Genomic DNA, 25,119 nt, shown 5'->3' with positions numbered 1-25,119 from the left:
TTAAACCTATCCCACTCTCTAGATACCCCTTAGCTCGTAAGGGAATATTATTTGGGGGTGCAGCCATGGAGAAGAGTTTAGACACTAGTATAAGATAAGGAACACACCCATTATAAAGAAATCACATTAGGATTCTCTTTTTAAGCTGTTCCTTTAAACACTAGTGCTTAGGAAATCTATTGGAGGCAGAAGCAGTCAAGGGTAGCCTAAGGTTAGGGTTAGGCTTAGGGTTAGGCTTAGGGTACGGCTTAGGGTACGGGTTCGGGGAGGGGTGCGGGTATGGCGTAGGGTATGGGTTAGGGTTAGGGTTAGGGTTAGTGTTAGGGTTAGGGCTCGGTTTAGGGTACGGGTTAGGATTAGGGTACGTGTTAGGGTTAGGGTAGGGGTTAGGGTTAGGGTACGCATTAGGGTTAGGGTAGTTAGTAAACCTATCCCACTCTCTAGATACCCCTTAGCACGTAAAGGAATATTATTTGGGGGTCCAGCCATGGAGAAGAGTTTAGACACTAGGATAAGATAAGGAACACACCCATTATAAAGAAATCACATTAGGATTCTCTTTTTAAGCTGTTCCTTAAAACACTACTGCTTAGGAAATCAATTGGAGGCGGAAGCAGTCAAGGGTAGCCTAGGGTTAGGGTTAGGCTTAGGGTTAGGGTTAGGGTACGGCTTAGGGTATGGGTTCGGGGAGGGGTTCGGGTACGGCGTAGGGTATGGGTTAGGGTTAGGGTTAGGGTTAGTGTTAGGGTTAGGGCTCGGTTTAGGGTACGGGTTATGATTAGGGTACGTGTTAGGGTTAGGGTAGGGGTTAGGGTTAGGGTACGCGTTAGGGTAAGGGTAGTTAGTAAACCTATCCCACTATCTAGATACCCCTTAGCACGTAAAGGAATATTATTTGGGGGTCCAGCCATGGAGAAGAGTTTAGACACTAGGATAAGATAAGGAACACACCCATTATAAAGAAATCACATTAGGATTCTCTTTTTAAGCTGTTCCTTAAAACACTACTGCTTAGGAAATCAACTGGAGGCAGAAGCAGTCAAGGGTAGCCTAGGGTTAGGGTTAGGCTTAGGGTTAGGGTTAGGGTACGGCTTAGGGTACGGTTTCGGGGAGGGGTGCGGGTACGGCGTAGGGTATGTGTTAGGGTTAGGGTTATGGTTAGTATTAGGGTTAGGGCTCGGTTTAGGGTACGGGTTAGGATTAGGGTACGTGTTAGGGTTAGGGTAGGGGTTAGGGTTAGGGTACGCGTTAGGGTTAGGGTAGTTATTAAACCTATCCCACTCTCTAGATACCCCTTAGCTCGTAAGGGAATGTTATTTGGGGGTGCAGCCATGGAGAAGAGTTTAGACACTAGTATAAGATAAGGAACACACCCATTATAAAGAAATCACATTAGGATTCTCTTTTTAAGCTGTTCCTTTAAACACTAGTGCTTAGGAAATCTATTGGAGGCAGAAGCAGTCAAGGGTAGCCTAAGGTTAGGGTTAGGCTTAGGGTTAGGCTTAGGGTACGGCTTAGGGTACGGGTTCGGGGAGGGGTGCGGGTATGGCGTAGGGTATGGGTTAGGGTTAGGGTTAGGGTTAGTGTTAGGGTTAGGGCTCGGTTTAGGGTACGGGTTAGGATTAGGGTACGTGTTAGGGTTAGGGTAGGGGTTAGGGTTAGGTTACGCGTTAGGGTTAGGATAGTTATTAAACCTGTCCCACTCTCTAGATACCCCTTAGCACGTAAAGGAATATTATTTGGGGGTTCAGCCATGGAGAAGAGTTTAGACACTAGGATAAGATAAGGAACACACCCATTATAAAGAAATCACATTAGGATTCTCTTTTTAAGCTGTTCTTTAAAACACTAGTGCTTAGGAAATCTATTGGAGGCAGAAACAGTCAAGGGTAGCCTAGGGTTAGGGTTAGGCTTAGGGTTAGGGTTAGGGTACGGCTTAGGGTACGGGTTCGGGGAGGGGTTCGGGTACGGCGTAGGGTATGGGTTAGGGTTAGGGTTAGGGTTAGTGTTAGGGTTAGGGCTCGGTTTAGGGTACGGGTTAGGATTAGGGTACGTGTTAGGGTTAGGGTAGGGGTTAGGGTTAGGGTACGCGTTAGGGTTAGGGTAGTTAGTAAACCTATCCCACTCTCTAGATACCCCTTAGCACGTAAAGGAATATTATTTGGGGGTCCAGCCATGGAGAAGAGTTTAGACACTAGGATAAGATAAGGAACACACCCATTATAAAGAAATCACATTAGGATTCTCTTTTTAAGCTGTTCCTTAAAACACTAGTGCTTAGGAAATCTATTGGAGGCAGAAGCAGTCAAGGGTAGCCTAGGGTTAGGGTTAGGCTTAGGGTTAGGGTTAGGGTACGGCTTAGGGTACGGGTTCGGGGAGGGGTGCGGCTACGGCGGAGGGTATGGGTTAGGGTTAGGGTTAGGGTTAGTGTTAGGGTTAGGGCTCGGTTAGGGTACGGGTTAGGATTAGGGTACGTGTTAGGGTTAGGGTAAGGGTTAGGGTTAGGGTACGCGTTAGGGTTAGGGTAGTTATTAAACCTATCCCACTCTCTAGATACCCCTTAGCACGTAAAGGAATATTATTTGGGGGCCCAGCCATGGAGAAGAGTTTAGACACTAGGATAAGATAAGGAACACACCCATTATAAAGAAATCACATTAGGATTCTCTTTTTAAGCTGTTCCTTAAAACACTACTGCTTAGGAAATCAATTGGAGGCAGAAGCAGTCAAGGGTAGCCTAGGGTTAGTGTTAGGCTTAGGGTTAGGGTTAGGGTACGGCTTAGGGTACGGGTTCGGGGAGGGGTGCGGGTACGGCGTAGGGTATGAGTTAGGGTTAGGGTTAGGGTTAGTGTTAGGGTTAGGGCTCGGTTTAGGGTACGGGTTAGGATTAGGGTACGTGTTAGGGTTAGGGTAGGGGTTAGGGTTAGGGTACGCGTTAGGGTTAGGGTAGTTATTAAACCTATCCCACTCTCTAGATACCCCTTAGCACGTAAGGGAATATTATTTGGGGGTGCAGCCATGGAGAAGAGTTTAGACACTAGGATAAGATAAGGAACACACCCATTATAAAGAAATCACATTAGGATTCTCTTTTTAAGCTGTTCCTTAAAACACTAGTGCTTAGGAAATCTATTGGAGGCAGAAGCAGTCAAGGGTAGCCTAGGGCTAGGGATAGGCTTAGGGTTAGGCTTAGGGTACGGCTTAGGGTACGGGTTCGGGGAGGGGTGCGGGTATGGCGTAGGGTATGGGTTAGGGTTAGGGTTAGGGTTAGTGTTAGGGTTAGGGCTCGGTTTAGGGTATGGGTTAGGATTAGGGTACGTGTTAGGGTTAGGGTAGTGGTTAGGGTTAGGGTACGCGTTAGGGTTAGGGTAGTTATTAAACCTATCCCACTCTCTAGATACCCATTAGAACGTAAAGGAATATTATTTGAGGGTCCAGGCATGGAGAAGAGTTTAGACACTAGGATAAGATAAGGAACACACCCATTATAAAGAAATCACATTAGGATTCTCTTTTTAAGCTGTTCCTTAAAACACTAGTGCTTAGGAAATCTATTGGAGGCAGAAGCAGTCAAGGGTAGCCTAGGGTTAGGGTTAGGCTTAGGGTTAGGCTTAGGGTACGGCTTAGGGTACGGGTTCGGGGAGGGGTTCGGGTACAGCGTAGGGTATGGGTTAGGGTTAGGGTTAGGGTTAGTGTTAAGGTTAGGGCTCGGTTTAGGGTACGGGTTAGGATTAGGGTATGTGTTAGGGTTAGGGTAGGGTTTAGGGTTAGGGTACGCGTTAGGGTTAGGGTAGTTAGTAAACCTATCCCACTCTCTAGATACCCCTTAGCACGTAAAGGAATATTATTTGGGGGTTCAGCCATGGAGAAGAGTTTAGACACAAGGATAAGATAAGGAACACACCCATTATAAAGAAATCACATTAGGATTCTCTTTTTAAGCTGTTCCTTAAAACACTAGTGCTTAGGAAATCTATTGGAGGCAGAAGCAGTCAAGGGTAGCCTAGGGTTAGGGTTAGGCTTAGGGTTAGGCCTAGGGTACGCCTTAGGGTACGGGTTCGGGGAGGGGTGCGGGTACGGCGTAGGGTATGGGTTAGGGTTAGGGTTAGGGTTAGTGTTAGGGTTAGGGCTCGGTGTAGGGTACGGGTTAGGATTAGGGTACGTGTTAGGGGTAGGGTAGGGGTTAGGGTTAGGGTACGCGTTAGGGTTAGGGTAGTTATTAAACCTATCCCACTCTCTAGATACCCCTTAGCACGTAAAGGAATATTATTTGAGGGTCCAGGCACGGAGAAGAGTTTAGACACTAGGATAAGATAAGGAACACACCCAATAAAAAGAAATCACATTAGGATTCTCTTTTTAAGCTGTTCCTTAAAACACTACTGCTTAGGAAATCAATTGGAGGCAGAAGCAGTCAAGGGTAGCCTAGGGTTAGGGTTAGGCTTAGGGTTAGGCTTAGGGTACGGCTTAGGGTACGGGTTCGGGGAGGGGTTCGGGTACAGCGTAGGGTATGGGTTAGGGTTAGGGTTAGGGTTAGTGTTAAGGTTAGGGCTCGGTTTAGGGTACGGGTTAGGATTAGGGTACGTGTTAGGGTTAGGGTAGGGGTTAGGGTTAGGGTTCGCATTAGGTTTAGGGTAGTTAGTAAACCTATTCCACTCTCTAGATACCCCTTAGCACGTAAAGGAATATTATTTGGGGGTTCAGCCATGGAGAAGAGTTTAGACACTAGGATAAGATAAGGAACACACCCATTATAAAGAAATCACATTCGGATTCTCTTTTTAAGCTGTTCCTTAAAACACTAGTGCTTAGGAAATCTATTGGAGGCAGAAGCAGTCAAGGGTAGCCTAGGGTTAGGGTTAGGCTTAGGGTTAGGCTTAGGGTACGGCTTAGGGTACGGGTTCGGGGAGGGGTGCGGGTACGGCGGAGGGTATGGGTTAGGGTTAGGGTTAGGGTTAGAGTTAGGTTTAGGGCTCGGTTTAGGGTACGGGTTAGGATTATGGTACGTGTTAGGGTTAGGGTAGGGGTTAGGGTTAGGGTACGCGTTAGGGTTAGGGTAGTTATTAAACCTATCCCACTCTCTAGATACCCCTTAGCTCGTAAGGGAATATTATTTGGGGGTGCAGCCATGGAGAAGAGTTTAGACACTAGTATAAGATAAGGAACACACCCATTATAAAGAAATCACATTAGGATTCTCTTTTTAAGCTGTTCCTTTAAACACTAGTGCTTAGGAAATCTATTGGAGGCAGAAGCAGTCAAGGGTAGCCTAAGGTTAGGGTTAGGCTTAGGGTTAGGCTTAGGGTACGGCTTAGGGTACGGGTTCGGGGAGGGGTGCGGGTATGGCGTAGGGTATGGGTTAGGGTTAGGGTTAGGGTTAGTGTTAGGGTTAGGGCTCGGTTTAGGGTACGGGTTAGGATTAGGGTACGTGTTAGGGTTAGGGTAGGGGTTAGGGTTAGGGTACGCATTAGGGTTAGGGTAGTTAGTAAACCTATCCCACTCTCTAGATACCCCTTAGCACGTAAAGGAATATTATTTGGGGGTCCAGCCATGGAGAAGAGTTTAGACACTAGGATAAGATAAGGAACACACCCATTATAAAGAAATCACATTAGGATTCTCTTTTTAAGCTGTTCCTTAAAACACTACTGCTTAGGAAATCAATTGGAGGCGGAAGCAGTCAAGGGTAGCCTAGGGTTAGGGTTAGGCTTAGGGTTAGGGTTAGGGTACGGCTTAGGGTATGGGTTCGGGGAGGGGTTCGGGTACGGCGTAGGGTATGGGTTAGGGTTAGGGTTAGGGTTAGTGTTAGGGTTAGGGCTCGGTTTAGGGTACGGGTTAGGATTAGGGTACGTGTTAGGGTTAGGGTAGGGGTTAGGGTTAGGGTACGCGTTAGGGTAAGGGTAGTTAGTAAACCTATCCCACTATCTAGATACCCCTTAGCACGTAAAGGAATATTATTTGGGGGTCCAGCCATGGAGAAGAGTTTAGACACTAGGATAAGATAAGGAACACACCCATTATAAAGAAATCACATTAGGATTCTCTTTTTAAGCTGTTCCTTAAAACACTACTGCTTAGGAAATCAACTGGAGGCGGAAGCAGTCAAGGGTAGCCTAGGGTTAGGGTTAGGCTTAGGGTTAGGGTTAGGGTACGGCTTAGGGTACGGTTTCGGGGAGGGGTGCGGGTACGGCGTAGGGTATGTGTTAGGGTTAGGGTTAGGGTTAGTATTAGGGTTAGGGCTCGGTTTAGGGTACGGGTTAGGATTAGGGTACGTGTTAGGGTTAGGGTAGGGGTTAGGGTTAGGGTACGCGTTAGGGTTAGGGTAGTTATTAAACCTATCCCACTCTCTAGATACCCCTTAGCTCGTAAGGGAATGTTATTTGGGGGTGCAGCCATGGAGAAGAGTTTAGACACTAGTATAAGATAAGGAACACACCCATTATAAAGAAATCACATTAGGATTCTCTTTTTAAGCTGTTCCTTTAAACACTAGTGCTTAGGAAATCTATTGGAGGCAGAAGCAGTCAAGGGTAGCCTAAGGTTAGGGTTAGGCTTAGGGTTAGGCTTAGGGTACGGCTTAGGGTACGGGTTCGGGGAGGGGTGCGGGTATGGCGTAGGGTATGGGTTAGGGTTAGGGTTAGGGTTAGTGTTAGGGTTAGGGCTCGGTTTAGGGTACGGGTTAGGATTAGGGTACGTGTTAGGGTTAGGGTAGGGGTTAGGGTTAGGTTACGCGTTAGGGTTAGGATAGTTATTAAACCTGTCCCACTCTCTAGATACCCCTTAGCACGTAAAGGAATATTATTTGGGGGTTCAGCCATGGAGAAGAGTTTAGACACTAGGATAAGATAAGGAACACACCCATTATAAAGAAATCACATTAGGATTCTCTTTTTAAGCTGTTCTTTAAAACACTAGTGCTTAGGAAATCTATTGGAGGCAGAAACAGTCAAGGGTAGCCTAGGGTTAGGGTTAGGCTTAGGGTTAGGGTTAGGGTACGGCTTAGGGTACGGGTTCGGGGAGGGGTTCGGGTACGGCGTAGGGTATGGGTTAGGGTTAGGGTTAGGGTTAGTGTTAGGGTTAGGGCTCGGTTTAGGGTACGGGTTAGGATTAGGGTACGTGTTAGGGTTAGGGTAGGGGTTAGGGTTAGGGTACGCGTTAGGGTTAGGGTAGTTAGTAAACCTATCCCACTCTCTAGATACCCCTTAGCACGTAAAGGAATATTATTTGGGGGTCCAGCCATGGAGAAGAGTTTAGACACTAGGATAAGATAAGGAACACACCCATTATAAAGAAATCACATTAGGATTCTCTTTTTAAGCTGTTCCTTAAAACACTAGTGCTTAGGAAATCTATTGGAGGCAGAAGCAGTCAAGGGTAGCCTAGGGTTAGGGTTAGGCTTAGGGTTAGGGTTAGGGTACGGCTTAGGGTACGGGTTCGGGGAGGGGTGCGGCTACGGCGGAGGGTATGGGTTAGGGTTAGGGTTAGGGTTAGTGTTAGGGTTAGGGCTCGGTTAGGGTACGGGTTAGGATTAGGGTACGTGTTAGGGTTAGGGTAAGGGTTAGGGTTAGGGTACGCGTTAGGGTTAGGGTAGTTATTAAACCTATCCCACTCTCTAGATACCCCTTAGCACGTAAAGGAATATTATTTGGGGGCCCAGCCATGGAGAAGAGTTTAGACACTAGGATAAGATAAGGAACACACCCATTATAAAGAAATCACATTAGGATTCTCTTTTTAAGCTGTTCCTTAAAACACTACTGCTTAGGAAATCAATTGGAGGCAGAAGCAGTCAAGGGTAGCCTAGGGTTAGTGTTAGGCTTAGGGTTAGGGTTAGGGTACGGCTTAGGGTACGGGTTCGGGGAGGGGTGCGGGTACGGCGTAGGGTATGAGTTAGGGTTAGGGTTAGGGTTAGTGTTAGGGTTAGGGCTCGGTTTAGGGTACGGGTTAGGATTAGGGTACGTGTTAGGGTTAGGGTAGGGGTTAGGGTTAGGGTACGCGTTAGGGTTAGGGTAGTTATTAAACCTATCCCACTCTCTAGATACCCCTTAGCACGTAAGGGAATATTATTTGGGGGTGCAGCCATGGAGAAGAGTTTAGACACTAGGATAAGATAAGGAACACACCCATTATAAAGAAATCACATTAGGATTCTCTTTTTAAGCTGTTCCTTAAAACACTAGTGCTTAGGAAATCTATTGGAGGCAGAAGCAGTCAAGGGTAGCCTAGGGCTAGGGATAGGCTTAGGGTTAGGCTTAGGGTACGGCTTAGGGTACGGGTTCGGGGAGGGGTGCGGGTATGGCGTAGGGTATGGGTTAGGGTTAGGGTTAGGGTTAGTGTTAGGGTTAGGGCTCGGTTTAGGGTATGGGTTAGGATTAGGGTACGTGTTAGGGTTAGGGTAGTGGTTAGGGTTAGGGTACGCGTTAGGGTTAGGGTAGTTATTAAACCTATCCCACTCTCTAGATACCCATTAGAACGTAAAGGAATATTATTTGAGGGTCCAGGCATGGAGAAGAGTTTAGACACTAGGATAAGATAAGGAACACACCCATTATAAAGAAATCACATTAGGATTCTCTTTTTAAGCTGTTCCTTAAAACACTAGTGCTTAGGAAATCTATTGGAGGCAGAAGCAGTCAAGGGTAGCCTAGGGTTAGGGTTAGGCTTAGGGTTAGGCTTAGGGTACGGCTTAGGGTACGGGTTCGGGGAGGGGTTCGGGTACAGCGTAGGGTATGGGTTAGGGTTAGGGTTAGGGTTAGTGTTAAGGTTAGGGCTCGGTTTAGGGTACGGGTTAGGATTAGGGTATGTGTTAGGGTTAGGGTAGGGTTTAGGGTTAGGGTACGCGTTAGGGTTAGGGTAGTTAGTAAACCTATCCCACTCTCTAGATACCCCTTAGCACGTAAAGGAATATTATTTGGGGGTTCAGCCATGGAGAAGAGTTTAGACACAAGGATAAGATAAGGAACACACCCATTATAAAGAAATCACATTAGGATTCTCTTTTTAAGCTGTTCCTTAAAACACTAGTGCTTAGGAAATCTATTGGAGGCAGAAGCAGTCAAGGGTAGCCTAGGGTTAGGGTTAGGCTTAGGGTTAGGCCTAGGGTACGCCTTAGGGTACGGGTTCGGGGAGGGGTGCGGGTACGGCGTAGGGTATGGGTTAGGGTTAGGGTTAGGGTTAGTGTTAGGGTTAGGGCTCGGTGTAGGGTACGGGTTAGGATTAGGGTACGTGTTAGGGGTAGGGTAGGGGTTAGGGTTAGGGTACGCGTTAGGGTTAGGGTAGTTATTAAACCTATCCCACTCTCTAGATACCCCTTAGCACGTAAAGGAATATTATTTGAGGGTCCAGGCACGGAGAAGAGTTTAGACACTAGGATAAGATAAGGAACACACCCAATAAAAAGAAATCACATTAGGATTCTCTTTTTAAGCTGTTCCTTAAAACACTACTGCTTAGGAAATCAATTGGAGGCAGAAGCAGTCAAGGGTAGCCTAGGGTTAGGGTTAGGCTTAGGGTTAGGCTTAGGGTACGGCTTAGGGTACGGGTTCGGGGAGGGGTTCGGGTACAGCGTAGGGTATGGGTTAGGGTTAGGGTTAGGGTTAGTGTTAAGGTTAGGGCTCGGTTTAGGGTACGGGTTAGGATTAGGGTACGTGTTAGGGTTAGGGTAGGGGTTAGGGTTAGGGTACGCATTAGGTTTAGGGTAGTTAGTAAACCTATTCCACTCTCTAGATACCCCTTAGCACGTAAAGGAATATTATTTGGGGGTTCAGCCATGGAGAAGAGTTTAGACACTAGGATAAGATAAGGAACACACCCATTATAAAGAAATCACATTCGGATTCTCTTTTTAAGCTGTTCCTTAAAACACTAGTGCTTAGGAAATCTATTGGAGGCAGAAGCAGTCAAGGGTAGCCTAGGTTTAGGGTTAGGCTTAAGGTTAGGGTTAGGGTACGGCTTAGGGTACGGGTTCGGGGAGGGGTTCGGGTACGGCGTAGGGTATGGGTTAGGGTTAGGGTTAGGGTTAGTGTTAGGGTTAGGGCTCGGTTTAGGGTACGGGTTAGGATTAGGGTACGTGTTAGGGTTAGGGTAGGGGTTAGGGTTAGGGTACGCGTTAGGGTTAGGGTAGTTATTAAACCTATCCCACTCTCTAGATACCCCTTAGCACGTAAAGGAATATTATTTGGGGGCCCAGCCATGGAGAAGAGTTTAGACACTAGGATAAGATAAGGAACACACCCATTATAAAGAAATCACATTAGGATTCTCTTTTTAAGCTGTTCTTTAAAACACTACTGCTTAGGAAATCAATTGGAGGCGGAAGCAGTCAAGGGTAGCCTAGGGTCAGGGTTAGGCTTAGGGTTAGGGTTAGGGTACGGCTTAGGGTACGGTTTCGGGGAGGGGTGCGGGTACGGCCTAGGGTATGAGTTAGGGTTAGGGTTAGGGTTAGTATTAGGGTTAGGGCTCGGTTTAGGGTACGGGTTAGGATTAGGGTACGTGTTAGGGTTAGGGTAGGGGTTAGGGTTAGGGTACGCGTTAGGGTTAGGGTAGTTATTAAACCTATCCCACTCTCTAGATACCCCTTAGCTCGTAAGGGAATATTATTTGGGGGTGCAGCCATGGAGAAGAGTTTAGACACTAGTATAAGATAAGGAACACACCCATTATAAAGAAATCACATTAGGATTCTCTTTTTAAGCTGTTCCTTTAAACACTAGTGCTTAGGAAATCTATTGGAGGCAGAAGCAGTCAAGGGTAGCCTAAGGTTAGGGTTAGGCTTAGGGTTAGGCTTAGGGTACGGCTTAGGGTACGGGTTCGGGGAGGGGTGCGGGTATGGCGTAGGGTATGGGTTAGATTTAGGGTTAGGGTTAGTGTTAGGGTTAGGGCTCGGTTTAGGGTACGGGTTAGGATTAGGGTACCTGTTAGGGTTAGGGTAGGGGTTAGGGTTAGGGTACGCGTTAGGGTTAGGGTAGTTAGTAAACCTATTCCACTCTCTAGATACCCCTTAGCACGTAAAGGAATATTATTTGGGGGTTCAGCCATGGAGAAGAGTTTAGACACTAGGATAAGATAAGGAACACACCCATTATAAAGAAATCACATTAGGATTCTCTTTTTAAGCTGTTCCTTAAAACACTAGTGCTTAGGAAATCTATTGGAGGCAGAAGCAGTCAAGGGTAGCCTAGGGTAGGGAACGGCTTAGGGTACGGGTTCGGGGAGGGGTTCGGGTACGGCGTAGGGTATTGGTTAGGGTTACGGTTAGGGTTAGCGTTAGGGTTAGGTCTCGGTTTAGGGTACGGGTTAGGATTAGGGTAAGTGTTAGGGTTAGGGTAGGGGTTAGGGTTAGGGTACGCGTTAGGGTTAGGGTAGTTATTAAACCTATCCCACTCTCTAGATACACCTTAGCACGTAAAGGAATATTATCTGGGGGTCCAGCCATGGAGAAGAGTTTAGACACTAGGATAAGATAAGGAACACACCCATTATAAAGAGATCACATTAGGATTCTCTTTTTAAGCTGTTCGTTAAAACACTAGTGCTTAGGAAATCTATTGGAGACAGAAGCAGTCAACGGTAGCCTAGGGTTAGGGTTAGCCTTAGGGTTAGGGTTAGGGTACGGCTTAGGGTACTGGTTCGGGGAGGGGTTCGGGTATGGCGTAGGGTATGGTTTAGGGTTAGGGTTAGGGTTAGTGTTAGGGTTAGGGCTCGGTTTAGGGTACGGGTTAGGATTAGGGTACGTGTTAGGGTTAGGGCAGGGGCTAGGGTTAGGGTACGCGTTAGGGTTAGTGTATTTATTAAACCTATCCCACTCTCTAAATACCCCTTAGAATGTAAAGGAATATTATTTGGGGGTCCATCCATGGAGAAGAGTTTAGACACTAGGATAAGATAAGGAACACACCCATTATAAAGAAATCACATTAGGATTCACTTTTTTAGCTGTTCCTTAAAACACTAGTGCTTAGGAAATCTATTGGAGGCAGAAGCAGTCAAGGGTAGCCTAGGGTAGGGAACGGCTTAGGGTACGGGTTCGGGGAGGGGTTCGGGTACGGCGTAGGGTATTGGTTAGGGTTACGGTTAGGGTTATCGTTAGGGTTAGGTCTCGGTTTAGGGTACGGGTTAGGATTAGGGTAAGTGTTAGGGTTAGGGTAGGGGTTAGGGTTAGGGTACGCGTTAGGGTTAGGGTAGTTATTAAACCTATCCCACTCTCTAGATACACCTTAGCACGTAAAGGAATATTATCTGGGGGTCCAGCCATGGAGAAGAGTTTAGACACTAGGATAAGATAAGGAACACACCCATTATAAAGAGATCACATTAGGATTCTCTTTTTAAGCTGTTCGTTAAAACACTAGTGCTTAGGAAATCTATTGGAGACAGAAGCAGTCAACGGTAGCCTAGGGTTAGGGTTAGCCTTAGGGTTAGGGTTAGGGTACGGCTTAGGGTACTGGTTCGGGGAGGGGTTCGGGTATGGCGTAGGGTATGGGTTAGGGTTAGGGTTAGGGTTAGTGTTAGGGTTAGGGCTCGGTTTAGGGTACGGGTTAGGATTAGGGTACGTGTTAGGGTTAGGGTAGGGGCTAGGGTTAGGGTACACGTTAGGGTTAGTGTAGTTATTAAACCTATCCCACTCTCTAAATACCCCTTAGAATGTAAAGGAATATTATTTGGGGGTCCATCCATGGAGAAGAGTTTAGACACTAGGATAAGATAAGGAACACACCCATTATAAAGAAATCACATTAGGATTCACTTTTTTAGCTGTTCCTTAAAACACTAGTGCTTAGGAAATGTATTGGAGGCAGAAGCAGTCAAGGGTAGCCTAGGGTTAGGGTTAGGGTTAGGGTACGGCTTAGGGTACGGCTTCGGGGAGGGGTTCGTGTACGGCGTAGGGTATGGGTTAGGGTTAGGGTTAGGGTTATTGTTAGGGTTAGGACTCGGTTTAGGGTACGAGTTAGGATTAGGGTACGTGTTAGGGTTAGGGTTAGGGTACGCGTTAGGGATAGGGTAGTTATTAAACCTATCCCACTCTCTAGATACCCCTTAGCACGTAAAGGAATATTATTTGGGGGTCCAGCCATGGAGAAGAGTTTAGACACTAGGATAAGATAAGGAACACACCCATTTTAAAGAGATCACATTAGGATTCTCTTTTTAAGCTGTTCCTTAAAACACTAGTGCTTAGGAAATCTATTGGAGGCAGAAGCAGTCAAGGGTAGCCTAGGGTTAGGGTTAGGCTTAGGGTTAGGTTTAGGGTACGGCTTAGGGTACGGGTTCAGGGAGGGGTTCGGGTATGGCGTAGGTTATGGGTTTGGGTTACGTTTAGGGTTAGCGTTAGGGTTAGGGCTCGGTTGAGGGTACGTGTTAGGGTTAGGGTAGGGGTTAGGGTTAGGGTACGCGTTAGGGTTAGGGTAGTTATTAAACCTATCCCACTGTCTAGATACCCCTTAGCACGTAAAGGAATATTATCTGGGGGTCCAGCCATGGAGAAGAGTTTAGACACTAGGATAAGATAAGGACCACACCCATTATAAAGAAATCACATTAGGATTCTCTTTTTAAGCTGTTCCTTAAAACACTAGTGCTTAGGAAATCTATTGGAGGCAGAAGCAGTCAAGGGTAACCTAGGGTTCGGGTTAGGCTTAGGGTTAGGGTTAGGGTACGGCTTATGGTACGGGTTCGGGGAGGAGTTCGTGTACGGCGTAGGGTATGGGTTAGGCCTAGGGTTAGGGTTAGTGTTAGGGTTAGGGCTCGGTTTAGGGTACGGGTTAGGATTAGGGTACATGTTAAGGTTAGGGTAGGGGTTAGGGTTAGGATACGCGTTAGGTTTAGGGTAGTTATTAAACCTATCCCACCCTCTAGATACCCCTTACCACGTAAAGGAATATTATTTGAGGGTCCAGCCATGGAGCAGAGTTTAGACACTAGGATAAGATAAGGAACAAACCCATTATAAAGAAATCACATTTGGATTCTCTTTTTAAGCTGTTCCTTAAAACACTAGTGCTTAGGAAATCTATTGGAGGCAGAAGCAGTCAAGGGTAGCCTAGGGTTAGGGTTCGGCTTAGGGTTAGGTTTAGGGTACGGCTGAGGGTACGGGTTCGGGGAGGGGTTCGGGTACGGCGTAGGGTATGGGTTAGGGTTAGGATTAGGGTTAGTGGTAGGGTTAGGGCTCGGTTTAGGGTACGGGTTAGGATTAGGGTACGTATTAGGGTTAGGGTAGGGGTTAGGGTTAGGGTACGCGTTAGGGTTAGGGTATTTATTAAAGCTATTCCACTATCTAGATACCCCTTAGCACGTAAAGGAATATTATCTGGGGGTCCAGCCATGGAGAAGAGTTTAGACACTAGGATAAGATAAGGAACACACCCACTATAAAGAAATCACATTTGGATTCTCTTTTTAAGCTGTTCCTTAAAACACTAGTGCTTAGGAAATCTATTGGAGGCAGAAGCAGTCAAGGGTAGCCTAGGGATAGGGTTAGGCTTAGGGATAGGCTTAGAGTATGGCTGAGGGTACGGGTTCGGGTAGGGCTTTGGGTACGGCGTAGGGTATGGGTTAGGGTTAGTGTTAGGGTTAGTGTTAGGGTTAGGGCTCGGTTTAGGGTACGGGTTAGGATTAGGGTACGTGTTAGGGTTAGGGTAGGGGTTAGGGTTAGGGTACGCGTTAGGGTTACGTTAGTTATTAAACCTATCCCACTCTCTAGATACCCCTTAGCACGTAAAGGAATATTATCTGGGGGTCCAGCCATGGAGAAGAGTTGAGACACTAAGATAAGATAAGGAACACACCCATTATAAAGAAATCACATTAGGATTCTCTTTTTAAGCTGTTCCTTAAAACACTAGTGCTTAGGAAATCTATTGGAGGCAGAAGCAGTCAAGGGTAGCCTAGGGTTAGGGTTAGGCTTAGGGTTAGGGTTAGGGTACGGCTTAGGGTATGGGTTCGGGGAGGGGTTCCGGTACGGCGTAGGGTATGGGTTAGGGTTAGGGTTAGGGTTAGTGTTAGGGTTAGGGCTCGGTTTAGGGTACGGGTTAGGATTAGGGTACGTGTTAGGGTTAGGGTAGGGGTTAGGGTTAGGGTACGTGTTAGGGTTAGGGTAGTTATTAAACCTACCCCACTCTCTAGATACCCCTTAGTACGTAAAGGAATATTATTTGGGGGTCCAGCCATGGAGAAGACTTTAGACACTAGGATAAGATAAGGAACACACCCATTATAAAGAAATCACATTAGGATTCTCTTTTTAAGCTGTTCCTTAAAACACTAGTGCTTAGGAAATCTATTGGAAGCAGAAGCAGTCAAGGGTAGACTAGGGTTAGGGTAAGGCTTAGGGTACGGGTTTGGGGAGGGGTTCGGGTACGGCGTAGGGTATTGGTTAGGGTTACGGTTAGGGTTAGCGTTAGGGTTAGGGCTCGGTTTAGGGTACGGGTTAGGATTATGGTACGTGTTAGGGTTAGGGTAGGGGTTAGGGTTAGGGTACGCGTTAGGGTTAGGGTAGTTATTAAACCTATCCCACTCTCTAGATACACCTTAGCACGTAAAGGAATATTATCTGGGGGTCCAGCCATGGAGAAGAGTTTAGACACTAGGATAAGATAAGGAACACACCCATTATAAAGAGATCACATTAGGATTTTCTTTTTAAGCTGTTCCTTAAAACACTAGTGCTTAGGAAATCTACTGGAGGCAGAAGCAGTCAAGGGTAGCCTAGGGTTAGGGTTAGGCTTAGGGTTACGGTTAGGGTACGGCTTAGGGTACGGGTTCGGGGAGGGGTTCGGGTACGGCGTAGGGTATGGGTTAGGGTTAGGGTTAGTGTTAGGGTTAAGGCTCGGTTTAGGGTACGTGTTAGGATTAGGGTACGTGTTAGTGTTAGGGTAGGGGTTAGGGTTAGGGTTCGCTTTAGGGTTAGGGTAGTTATTAAACCTATCCCACTGTCTAGATACCCCATAGCAAGTAAAGGAATATTATTTGGGGGTCCAGCCGTGGAGAAGAGTTTAGACACTAGGATAAGATAAGGAACACACCCATTATAAAGAAATCACATTAGGATTCACTTTTTTAGCTGTTCCTTAAAACACTAGTGCTTAGGAAATGTATTGGAGGCAGAAGCAGTCAAGGGTAGCCTAGGGTTAGGGTAAGGCTTAGGGTACGGGTTTAGGGAGGGGTTCGGGTACGGCGTAGGGTATGGGTTAGGCCTAGGGTTAGGGTTAGTGTTAGGGTTAGGGCTCGGTTTAGGGTACGGGTTAGGATTAGGGTACATGTTAAGGTTAGGGTAGGGGTTAGGGTTAGGATACGCGTTAGGGTTAGGGTAGTTATTAAACCTATCCCACCCTCTAGATACCCCTTACCACGTAAAGGAATATTATTTGAGGGTCCAGCCATGGAGCAGAGTTTAGACACTAGGATAAGATAAGGAACAAACCCATTATAAAGAAATCACATTTGGATTCTCTTTTTAAGCTGTTCCTTAAAACACTAGTGCTTAGGAAATCTATTGGAGGCAGAAGCAGTCAAGGGTAGCCTAGGGTTAGGGTTAGGCTTAGGGTTAGGCTTAGGGTTAGGGTTAGGGTTAGGGTTAGGGTTAGGGCTCGGTTTAGGGTATGGTTTAGGATTAGGGTACGTGTTAGGGTTACGTGAGGGTTAGGGTTAGGGTACCCATTAGGGTTAGGGTAGTTATTAAACCTATCCCACTCTCTAGATACCCTTTAGCACGTAAAGGAATATTATCTGGGGGTCCAGCCATGGAGAAGAGTTTAGATACTAGGATAAGATAAGGAACACACCCATTATAAAGAAATCACATTAGGATTCTCTTTTTAAGCTATTCCTTAAAACACTAGTTTTTAGGAAATATATTGGAGTCAGAAGCAGTCAAGGGTAGCTTAGGGTTAAGGTTAGGGTGAGGGTTAGTTTTAGGGTACGGCTTAGTGTACGGGTTCGGTGAGGGTTTCGTGTACGTCATAGGGTATGGGTTAGGTTTAGGGTTGGGTTAGTGTTAGGGTATTGCTCGGTTTAGTGTACTTGTTAGGATTAGGGTACGTGTTAGCGTTAGGGTAGGGGTTAGGGTTAGGGTATGCGTTAGGGTTAGGGTAGTTATTAAACCTATCCCACTCTCTAGATACCGCTTAGCACGTATAAGAATATTATTTTGGTGGTCCAGGCATGGAGAAGAGTTTAGACACAGAGGATAAGATAATGAACAAACCCATTATAAAGAAATCACATTAGGATTCTCTTTTTAAGCTGTTCCTTAAAACACTAGTGCTTAGGAAATCTATTGGAGGCAGAAGCAGTCAAGGGTAGCCTAGGGTTCGGGTTAGGCTTAGGGTTAGGGTTAGGGTACGGCTTATGGTACGGGTTCGGGGAGGAGTTCGGGTACGGCGTAGGGTATGGATTAGGCTTAGGGTTAGGGTTAGTGTTAGGGTTAGGGCTCGGTTTAGGGTACGGGCTAGGATTAGGGTACATGTTAAGGTTAGGGTAGGGGTTAGGGTTAGGATACGCGTTAGGGTTAGGGTAGTTATTAAACCTATCCCACCCTCTAGATACCCCTTAGCACGTAAAGGAATATTATTTGAGGGTCCAGCCATGGAGCAGAGTTTAGACACTAGGATAAGATAAGGAACAAACCCATTATAAAGAAATCACATTTGGATTCTCTTTTTAAGCTGTTCCTTAAAACACTAGTGCTTAGGAAATCTATTGGAGGCAGAAGCAGTCAAGGGTAGCCTAGGGTTAGGGTTCGGCTTAGGGTTAGGTTTGGGGTACAGCTGAGGGTACGGGTTCGGGGAGGGGTTCGGGTACGGCGTAGGGTATGGGTTAGGGTTAGGTTTAGGGTTAGTGGTAGGGTTAGGGCTCGGTTTAGGGTACCGGTTAGGATTAGGGTACGTGTTAGGGTTAGGGTAGGGGTTAGGGTTAGGGTACGCGTTAGGGTTAGGGTAGTTATTAAACCTATTCCACTATCTAGATACCCCTTAGCACGTAAAGGAATATTATTTGGGGGTCCAGCCATGGAGAAGAGTTTAGACACTAGGATAAGATAAGGAACACACCCATTATAAAGAAATCACATTTGGATTCTCTTTTTAAGCTGTTCCTTAAAACACTAGTACTTAGGAAATCTATTGGAGGCAGAAGCAGTCAAGGGTAGCCTAGGGTTAGGGTTAGGCTTAGGGATAGGCTTAGAGTACGGCTGAGGGTACGGGTTCGGGTAGGGCTTCGGGTACGGCGTAGGGTATGGGTTAGGGTTAGTGTTAGGGTTAGTGTTAGGGTTAGGGCTCGGTTTAGGGTACGGGTTAGGATTAGGGTACGTGTTAGGGTTAGGGTAGCGGTTAGGGTTAGGTTACGCGTTAGGGTTAGGTTAGTTATTAAACCTATGCCACTCTCTAGATACCCCTTAGCACGTAAAGGAATATTATCTGGGGGTCCAGCCATGGAGAAGAGTTTAGACACTAGGATAAGATAAGGAACACACCCATTATAAAGAAATCACATTAGGATTCTCTTTTTAAGCTGTTCCTTAAAACACTAGTGCTTAGGAAATCTATTGGAGGCAGAAGCAGTCAAAGGGAGCCTAGGGTTAGGATTCTTCTTAGGGTTAGGCTTAGGGTACGGCTTAGGGTACGGGTTCGGGGAGGGGTTCGGGTACGGCGTAGGGTATGGTTTAGGGTTAGTGTTATGGTTAGTGTTAGGGTTAGGGCTCTTTTTACGGTACGGATTAGGATTAGGGTACGTGTTAGGGTTAGGGTAGGGGTTAGGGTTAGGGTACGCGTTAGGGTTAGGGTAGTTATTAAACCTATCCCACTCTCTAGATACCGCTTAGCACGTACAGGAATATTATTTGGGGGTCAGCCATGGGGAAGAGTTTAGACACTAGGATAAGATAAGGAACACACCCATTATAAAGAAATCACATTAGGATTCTCTTTTTAAGCTGTTCCTTAAAACACTAGTGCTTACAAAATCTGTTGGAGGCAGAAGCAGTCAAGGGTAGCCTAGGGTTAGAGTTAGGCTTAGGGTTAGGCTTAGGGTACGGCTGAGGGTACGGGTTCTTGGAGGGGTTCGGGTACGGCGTAGGGTATGGGTTAGGGATAGGGTTAGGGTTAGTGTTAGGGTTAGGGCTCGTTTTAGGATATGGGTTAGGATTAGGGTACGTGTTAGGGTTAGGGTGGGGGTTAGGGTTAGTGTACGCATTAGGGTTAGGGTAGTTATTAAACCTATCCCACTCTCTAGATACCCCTTAGCACATAAAGGAATATTATTTGGGTGTCCAGCCATGGAGAAGAGTTTATACAATAGGATAAGATAAGGAACACACCCATTATAAAAAATCACATCAGGATTCTCTTTTTAAGCTGTTCCTTAAAACACTAGTTTTTAGGAAATATATTTGAGTCAGAAGCAGTCAAGGGTAGCTTAGGGTTAAGGTTAGGTTGAGGGTTAGGTTTAGGGTACGGCTTAGTGTACGGGTTCGGTGAGGGTTTCGTGTACGTCATAGGGTATGGGTTAGGGTTAGGGTTAGGGTTAGTGTTAGGGTTAGTTCTCGGTTTAGGGTACGGGTTAGGATTAGGGTACATGTTAGCGTTAAGGTAGGGGTTAGGGTTAGGGTATGCGTTAGGGTTAGGGTAGTTATTAAACCTATCCCACTCTCTAGATACCCCTTAGCACGTATAAGAATATTATTTTGGTGGTCCAGGCATGGAGAAGAGTTTAGACACAGAGGATAAGATAAGGAACACACCCATTATAAAGAAATCACATTAGGATTCTCTTTTTAAGCTGTTCCTTAAAACACTAGTGCTTAGGAAATCTATTGGAGGCAGAAGCAGTCAAGGGTAGCCTAGGGTTAGGGTTAGGCTTAGGGTTAGGGTTAGGGTATGGCTTAAGGTACGGGTTCGGGGAGGAGTTCGGGTACGGCGTAGGGTATGGGTTAGGCTTAGGGTTAGGGTTAGTGTTAGGGTTAGGGCTCGGTTTAGGGTACGGGTTAGGATTAGGGTACGTGTTAAAGTTAGGGTAGGTGTTAGGGTTAGGATATGCGTTAGGGTTAGGGTAGTTATTAAACCTATCCCACTCTCTAGATACCCCTTAGCACATAAAGGAATATTATTTGAGGGTCCAGCCATGGAGCAGAGTTTAGACACTAGGATAAGATAAGAAACACACCCATTATAAAGAAATCACATTAGGATTCTCTTTTTAAGCTGTTCCTTAAAACACTAGTGCTTAGGAAATCTATTGGAGGCAGAAGCAGTCAAGGGTAGCCTAGGGTTAGGGTTAGGCTTAGGGTTAGGGTTAGGGTACGTCCTAGGTTACGGGTTCGGGGAGGGGTTCGTGTACGGCGTAGGGTATGGGTTAGGGTTAGTGTTAGGTTTAGGGCTCGGTTTAGGGTACGGGTTAGGATTAGGGTACGTGTTAGGGTTAGGGTAGGGTTTAGGGTTAGGGTACGCATTAGGGTTAGGGTAGTTATTACACCTATCCCACTCTCTAGGTACCCCTTAGCATGTAAAGGAATATTATTTGGGGGTCCATCCATGGAGAAGAGTTTAGACACTAGGATAAGATAAGGAACACACCCATTATAAAGAAATCACATTAGGATTCACTTTTTAAGCTGTTCCTTAAAACACTAGTGCTTTGGAAATCTATTGGAGGCAGAAGCAGTCAAGGGTAGCTTAGGGTTAGGGTAGGGGTTAGGGTTAGGGTATGCGTTAGGGTTAGGGTAGTTATTAAACCTGTCCCACTCTCTAGATACCCCTTAGCACGTAAAGGAATATTATTTGGGTGTCCAGCCATGGAGAAGAGTTTAGACACTAGGATAAGATAAGGAACACACCCATTAAAAAGAAATCACATTAGGATTCTGTTTTTAAGCTGTTCCTTAAAACTGTAGTGCTTAGGAAATCTACTGGAGGCAGAAGCAGTCAAGGGTAGCCTAGGGTTAGGGTTAGGCTTAGGCTTAGGCTTAGGGTAAGGCTGAGGGTACGGGTTCGGGGAGGGGTTCGGGTACGGCGTAGGGTATGGTTTAGGGTTAGTGTTATGGTTAGTGTTAGGGTTAGGGCTCGTTTTAGGGTACGGATTAGGATTAGGGTACGTGTTAGTGTTAGGGTAGGGGTTAGGGTTAGGGTCCGCGTTAGGGTTAGGGTAGTTATTAAACCTATCCCACTCTCTAGATACCCCTTAGCACGTAAAGGAATATTATTTGGGGGTCCAGCCATGGAGAAGTGTTTAGACACTAGGATAAGATAAGGAACACACCCATTATAAAGAAATCACATTAGGATTCTCTTTTTAAGCTGTTCCTTAAAACACTAGTGCTTAGGAAATCTATTGGAGGAAGAAGCAGTCAAGGGTAGCCTAGGGTTAGGGTTAGGCTTAGGGTTAGGGTTAGGGTACGGCTTAGGGTACGGATTTGGGGAGGTGTTTGGGTACGGCGTAGGGTATGGCTTAGTGTTAGGCTTAAGTTTAGGGTTAGGTTTAGGGCTCGGTTTAGGGTACGGGTTAGGATTAGGGTACGTGTTAGGTTTAGGGTAGGGGTTAGGGTTAGGGTACGCGTTAGGGTTAGGGTAGTTATTAAACCTATCCCACTCTCTAGATACCCCTTAGCACGTATAAGAATATTATTTTGGGTGTCCAGGCATGGAGAAGAGTTTAGACACTAGGATAAGATAAGGAACTCACCCATTATAAAGAAATCACATTAGGATTCTCTTTTTAAGCTGTTCCTTAAAACACTAGTGCTTAGGAAATCTATTGGAGGCAGAAGCAGTCAAGGGTAACCTAGGGTTAGGGTTAGGCTTAGGGTTAGGCTTAGGGTACGGCTTAGGGTACGGGTTCGGGGAGGAGTGCGGGTACGGCGTAGGGTATGGGTTAGGGTTAGGGTTAGGGTTAGTGTTAGCGTTAGGGCTCGGTTTAGGGTACAGGTTAGGATTAGGGTACGTGTTAGGGTTAGGGTAGGGGTTAGGGTTAGGGTACGCGTTAGGGTTAGGGTAGTTATTAAACCTATCCCACTCTCTAGATACCCCTTAGCACGTAAAGGAATATTATTTGGGGGCCCAGCCATGGAGAAGAGTTTAGACACTAGGATAACATAAGGAACACACCCATTATAAAGAAATCACATTAGGATTCTCTTTTTAAGCTGTTCCTTAAAACACTAGTGCTTAGGAAATCTATTGGAGGCAGAAGCTGTCAAGGGTAGCCTAGGGTTAGGGTTAGGCTTAGGGTACGGCTTAGGGTACGGGTTCGGGGAGGGGTTCGGGTACAGCGTAGGGTATGGGTTAGGATTAGGGTTAGGGTTAGTGTTAGTGTTAGGGCTCGGTTTAGGGTACGGGTTAGGATTAGGGTACGTGTTAGGGTTAGGGTAGGGGTTAGGGTTAGGGTACGCGTTAGGGTTAGGGTAGTTAGTAAACCTATTCCACTCTCTAGATACCCCTTAGCACGTAAAGGAATATTATTTGGGGGTTCAGCCATGGAGAAGAGTTTAGACACTAGGATAAGATAAGGAACACACCCATTATAAAGAAATCACATTAGGATTCTCTTTTTAAGCTGTTCCTTAAAACACTACTGCTTAGGAAATCAATTGGAGGCGGAAGCAGTCAAGGGTAGCCTAGGGTTAGGGTTAGGCTTAGGGTTAGGGTTAGGGTACGGCTTAGGGTACGGGTTCGGGGAGGGGTTCGGGTACGGCGTAGGGTATGGGTTAGGGTTAGGGTTAGGGTTAGTGTTAGGGTTAGGGCTTGGTTTAGGGTACGGGTTAGGATTAGGGTACGTGTTAGGGTTAGGGTAGGGGTTAGGGTTAGGGTACGCGTTAGGGTAAGGGTAGTTAGTAAACCTATCCCACTATCTAGATACCCCTTAGCACGTAAAGGAATATTATTTGGGGGTCCAGCCATGGAGAAGAGTTTAGACACTAGGATAAGATAAGGAACACACCCATTATAAAGAAATCACATTAGGATTCTCTTTTTAAGCTGTTCCTTAAAACACTACTGCTTAGGAAATCAATTGGAGGCGTAAGCAGTCAAGGGTAGCCTAGGGTTAGGGTTAGGCTTAGGGTTAGGGTTAGGGTACGGCTTAGGGTACGGTTTCGGGGAGGGGTTCGGGTACGGCGTAGGGTATGGGTTAGGGTTAGGGTTAGGGTTAGTGTTAGGGTTAGGGCTCGGTTTAGGGTACGGGTTGGATTAGTGTACGTGTTAGTGTGAGGGTAGGGGTTAGGGTTAGGGTACGTGTTAGGGTTAGGGTAGTTATTAAACCTATCCCACTCTCTAGATACCCATTAGCACGTAAAGGAATGTTATTTGAGGGTCCAGGCATGGAGAAGACTTTAGACACTAGGGTAAGATAAGGAACACACCCATTATAAAGAAATCACATTAGGATTCTCTTTTTAAGCTGTTCCTTAAAACACTAGTGCTTAGGAAATCTATTGGAGGCAGAAGCAGTCAAGGGTAGCCTAGGGTTAGGGTTAGGCTTAGGGTTAGGCTTAGGGTACGGCTTAGGGTACGGGTTCGGGGAGGGGTTCGGGTACAGCGTAGGGTATGGGTTAGGGTTAGGGTTAGGGTTAGTGTTAAGGTTAGGGCTCGGTTTAGGGTACGGGTTAGGATTAGGGTATGTGTTAGGGTTAGGGTAGGGGTTAGGGTTAGGGTACGCGTTAGGGTTAGGGTAGTTAGTAAACCTATCCCACTCTCTAGATACCCCTTAGCACGTAAAGGAATATTATTTGGGGGTTCAGCCATGGAGAAGAGTTTAGACACTAGGATAAGATAAGGAACACACCCATTATAAAGAAATCACATTAGGATTCTCTTTTTAAGCTGTTCCTTAAAACACTAGTGCTTAGGAAATCTACTGGAGGCAGAAGCAGTGAAGGGTAGCCTAGGGTTAGGGTTAGGCTTAGGGTTAGGCTTAGGGTACGCCTTAGGGTACGGGTTCGGGGAGGGGTGCGGGTATGGCGTAGGGTATGGGTTAGGGTTAGGGTTAGGGTTAGTGTTAGGGTTAGGGCTCGGTTTAGGGTACGGGTTAGGATTAGGGTACGTGTTAGGGCTAGGGTAGGGGTTAGGGTTAGGGTACGCTTTAGGGTTAGGGGAGTTATTAAACCTATCCCACTCTCTAGATACCCCTTAGCACGTAAAGGAATATTATTTGGGGATCCAGCCATGGAGAAGAGTTTAGACACTAGGATAAGATAAGGAACACACCCATTATAAAGAAATCACTTTAGGATTCTCTTTTTAAGCTGTTCCTTAAAACACTAGTGCTTAGGGAATCTATTGGAGGCAGAAGCAGTCAAGGGTAGCCTAGGGTTAGGGTTAGGCTTAGGGTTAGGGTTAGGGTACGGCTTAGGGTACGGGTTCGGGGAGGGGTTCGGGTACGGCGTAGGGTATGGGTTAGGGTTAGGGTTAGGGTTAGTGTTAGGGTTAGGGCTCGGTTTAGGGTACGGGTTAGGATTAGGGTACGTATTAGGGTTAGGGTACGCGTTAGGGTTAGGGTAGTTATTAAACCTATCCCACTCTCTAGATACCCCTTAGCACGTAAAGGAATATTATTTGGGGGTGCAGCCATGGAGAAGAGTTTAGACACTAGGATAAGATAAGGAACACACCCATTATAAAGAAATCACATTAGGATTCTCTTTTTAACCTGTTCCTTAAAACACTAGTGCTTAGGAAATCTATTGGAGGCAGAAGCAGTCAAGGGTAGCCTAGGGTTAGGGTTAGGCTTAGGGTTAGGCTTAGGGTACGGCTTAGGGTACGGGTTCGGGGAGGGGTGCGGGTATGGCGTAGGGTATGGGTTAGGGTTAGGGTTAGGGTTAGTGTTAGGGTTACGGATCGATTTAGGATACGGGTTAGGATTAGGGTACGTGTTAGGGTTAGGGTAGGGGTTAGGGTTAGGGTACGCGTTAGGGTTAGGGTAGTTATTAAACCTATCCCACTCTCTAGATACCCCTTAGCACGTAAAGGAATATTATTTGAGGGTCCAGGCATGGAGAAGAGTTTAGACACTAGGATAAGATAAGGAACACACCCATTATAAAGAAATCACATTAGGATTCTCTTTTTAAGCTGTTCCTTAAAACACTAGTGCTTAGGAAATCTATTGGAGGCAGAAGCAGTCAAGGGTAGCCTAGGG

The 25,119-nt window shown here is 46.2% G+C and overlaps 1 long non-coding RNA gene across 1 annotated transcript in view; it reads left to right on the top strand.

The window, feature by feature from the left end:
• Positions 1–13,912, top strand: part of LOC309615827 — a 45,622-nt gene extending 31,710 nt beyond the window's left edge. The window contains exon 3 of the long non-coding RNA XR_014237087.1: positions 13,247–13,912. This is a non-coding gene — a long non-coding RNA (uncharacterized lncRNA). The remainder of the gene's footprint in view (positions 1–13,246) is intronic.
• Positions 13,913–25,119: the final 11,207 nt, after the last annotated feature.

The sequence above is a fragment of the Balaenoptera borealis genome (assembly GCF_965194805.1).
Source record: "Balaenoptera borealis genome assembly, chromosome: 18".
NCBI lineage: Eukaryota > Metazoa > Chordata > Mammalia > Artiodactyla > Balaenopteridae > Balaenoptera > Balaenoptera borealis.
This window is presented reverse-complemented; position numbering and strand designations above follow the sequence as displayed.